General features: G+C 50.5%; 1 long non-coding RNA gene across 1 annotated transcript in view; it reads right to left on the bottom strand.

Annotated features, from left to right (window-relative positions):
• Positions 1-3,629: 3,629 nt before the first annotated feature.
• LOC132471117 (uncharacterized) overlaps positions 3,630-3,781 on the bottom strand; it is a 4,900-nt gene continuing 4,748 nt past the window's right edge. The window contains exon 4 of the long non-coding RNA XR_009528766.1: positions 3,630-3,781. This exon is cut by the window's right edge and continues 378 nt beyond it. This is a non-coding gene — a long non-coding RNA (uncharacterized LOC132471117).

Genomic DNA, 3,781 nt, shown 5'->3' with positions numbered 1-3,781 from the left:
ATGCAAACCAAAACAAGTCTTTGATTGGTTATACTTGTCATGGTCTGTCTGTTTCCTTGTCTTGTTTTGGTGTGTTACCTGTTTTTACTTTGGTATTGGTCTTGTTTCTCCGCATGTCAGGTTTCCCTCCTGTGTGATTACTGCTCCCTCTCTAATGTGTTTCAGCTGTTACTCGTTGCGTGCCCTGTGTGTTTGGTATTTAAGCCCTTGTCTTTCCTTTGTTCCTTGTAGGATCATTTTAGTTTGTGGTGAGTTCTGTCCTGTGTGTTCCCTGTGTTCCCCGCGTCTCCCGTGTTCCTTGCCTTTTTGAGTCAATAAATTATCCTTTTACTCGAACTGTCTGCGCTTGGGTCCTACCTGCCTGCCTGCCACCCGCTAACCGTGACAATACTAAATGAAGATTGTACTTGGAACGATACAAATTTAACAATAACCGTGCTAAATCCAACCATAACCATAACCAATTTGCCGAAGATAACTAGTAACACGTTACAATAACGGTATATTAATGAACCATTAATGAACTAACTGTTAACTAATGGTGCAGCAATTAGTTACTAATCGTGTTCATGTTTACTAATGGTGCTCATGTTAACTCAGGTGAGGGTGTTCACCTAACCTAAGGTATAAATGTATACATTATTTAACCCTAAACCTACCCTAACCTTTACCTATGCTATTGCTATATAATAATGCTTATCACTGTATTAACCAATGGTGAACAATGGTTCATTAATGTACTCTTATTGGTAAGTGGCTAACATCAGGTTAGAATCGGTCTTGGCTGGATTTCTCTATTCATTAAAATTCAATATGCAAGCTTACCCTCTGCTCCTCACCCCGTTTATTATTCTGTGGGATCGTCTAATATCAACGTATATATGCTTATATGAAATTAGATACACTATGAATATGAATCCGGGTTCACCCCTGGCCATCGTGGTTTGAAAGCCAGCCAGAACCACGATGGAACTAAGATGACCACTTTGTCCGTCCTAATCCGCTGCATATGAATGAAGGCTTCTCAGAGCTTTGAGACGTTTGGGCCCACCTGGTTTGAGGTGAAAGATAATATCGCCCAATACACAAGTGTTTTCCTTCGTCGGTCACGGTGGAATGAGGTTCTCCACTACTTTAGGAGAGAGCTGCACGTCGAATCGAGGTGAGCTCGCGAGGCGCGTGCTCTGATCGTGTTCCTGGGAGCGGCAGATGAGAGCGTGCTCAGCGCTGCTCTGCGTGCTGCTCACAGTTGAACCAGGGGACGAGCCTCTCTGTAGTGGACACCAGGCCCTATCAGACACCAGGCCCTAGCCTCTCCCTATCAGACACCAGGCCCTAGCCTCTCCCTATCAGACACCAGGCCCTATCAGACACCAGGCCCTATCAGACACCAGGCCCTAGCCTCTCCCTATCAGACACCAGGCCCTAGCCTCTCCCTAGGCCCTGGCCCCTAGCCTCTCCCTAGGCCCTGGCCCCTAGCCTCTCCCTAGGCCCCGGCCCCTAGCCTCTCCCTAGGCCCCGGCCCCTAGCCTCTCCCTAGGCCCTGGCCCCTAGCCTCTCCCTAGGCCCCGGCCCCTAGCCTCTCCCTAGGCCCCGGCCCCTAGCCTCTCCCTAGGCCCCGGCCCCTAGCCTCTCCCTAGGCCCCGGCCCCTAGCCTCTCCCTAGGCCCCGGCCCCTAGCCTCTCCCTAGGCCCCGGCCCCTAGCCTCTCCCTAGGCCCCGGCCCCTAGCCTCTCCCTAGGCCCCGGCCCCTAGCCTCTCCCTAGGCCCCGGCCCCTAGCCTCTCCCTAGGCCCCGGCCCCTAGCCTCTCCCTAGGCCCTGGCCCCTAGCCTCTCCCTAGGCCCTGGCCCCTAGCCTCTCCCTAGGCCCCTAGCCTCTCCCTAGGCCCTGGCCCCTAGCCTCTCCCTAGGCCCTGGCCCCTAGCCTCTCCCTAGGCCCCGGCCCCTAGCCTCTCCCTAGGCCCTGGCCCCTAGCCTCTCCCTAGGCCCTGGCCCCTAGCCTCTCCCTAGGCCCTGGCCCCTAGCCTCTCCCTAGGCCCTGGCCCCTAGCCTCTCCCTAGGCCCCTAGCCTCTCCCTAGGCCCTGGCCCCTAGCCTCTCCCTAGGCCCCGGCCCCTAGCCTCTCCCTAGGCCCCGGCCCCTAGCCTCTCCCTAGGCCCCGGCCCCTAGCCTCTCCCTAGGCCCTGGCCCCTAGCCTCTCCCTAGGCCCTGGCCCCTAGCCTCTCCCTAGGCCCTGGCCCCTAGCCTCTTTCAGCCACAGTAGAGGTTTCAGTTGAACTGTTGGGACTGACGCTGTCTCTGCGGTCGCTTTTGAACATCCACGTCATTTGGACTTGCTCTTCTTCTCATAGCGTCTGACCTGTTTTCAGCTAAAGAAAATAAGTTTCCTGTTTGCTTATATTATTCTGCTGGGAATTTCCAAGAATGTTTTGATTCTCGAAGAATCTTCCAGAGAGGAGCATACTTGTTAACTCCCAGTTTTCGTGGGATTTGCCTTATTTTACCCTTATCTCCTTTCCTCCTCTTCATTATTCTCCCCCATATTGTGTTTCTTATATGTTTTAAAAGTTGGCAATAACGTTGCCTGGAGGCATAACCGTTGGTCCTGTTTGATGTGTTTGCAACATTCCCCTCCGGTAATCAAACGGCACATTACACTCAAGAGAAGGAAGAAGAAGAAGAAGAAGAAGAAGAAGAAGAAGAAGAAGAAGAAGAAGAAGAAGAAGAAGGACGAGTTGAAGAAGAAGAAGAAGAAGAAGAAGAAGGAAGAGAAGAAGAAGAAGAACTAGAAGAAGAAGGACGAGAAGAAGAAGAAGAAGGACGAGAAGAAGAAGAAGAAGAAGGACGAGAAGAAGAAGAAGAAGAAGAAGGACGAGAAGAAGAAGGATGTGAAGAAGAAGAAGAACTAGAAGAAGAAGAAGAAGGACGAGAAGAAGAAGAAGAAGGACGAGAAGAAGAAGAAGAAGAAGAAGGATGAATGTTGGAGGCTCGGATTACCGGCCAGGTTCAAAGTTTCTACATGTATCTCCCCAAAGGGGGAGGCAAACTAGTAATTAATGAAGTGCAACGTCGGTCAAAGTCATGCTTTTGTAAAATATGCCACAGGGATATGAGTGTATCCCATGGAGGAGCCATGTGAGCCAGCATGACGAATCTGCAAAGCATAAGTGATCCCAAGAGGCGAGGAAGCCCGGCAAGTACTGCACTTATAGAAACACTTCTGAGGCAGATCAAGTGACCAAAGCTGAGCGGAGAATATAAATGGTTAGGCCGGAAAATTGCCCTCATTTTTTAATCACAATATTGACAGGTATGCGATGAACAGAGGACAAATGATTGAATAAGTAGAGCGCTGACGTCGTAATTGGTCCCAAGTCCCAGGACTCTGGGTCGGGGGCCGGAAAGCGTTTCCACATTGATGTTCGACTCTGGGCCTGTTAGTCCAACACATCCCTCGGCCTTCCTAAAGCAGAACTTCTCTTCTCTCTCTGGCTTTCTCTGTGGACCCGCTCAGTGGAACCGTAAATCGGTCCATTCATCAAAGATTTCACCGTTGAGAAACACACAATCCCCAGGAAATTAGACAAAGATCTGTGGCGAATCACGATCATAGAGAAAGATAGGCAAGGAACAGGAGAAAAAATGTGGGTGTTTATTTTTATTTGTAGCATTGACAGCTGATGACCTGCTCATCAGTGCCGGTGACTAGTGAGGCAACACTTTACACGTTCCAAGTTCCCGGATTGTTCGATTTGGTCCATCGCAATGTTTTATAAATGTTAT

Source organism: Gadus macrocephalus, chromosome 13 (genome assembly GCF_031168955.1).
Source record: "Gadus macrocephalus chromosome 13, ASM3116895v1".
NCBI lineage: Eukaryota > Metazoa > Chordata > Actinopteri > Gadiformes > Gadidae > Gadus > Gadus macrocephalus.
Note: the sequence above shows the minus strand (reverse complement) of the source record. Positions and strands in the feature narration are given on the sequence as shown.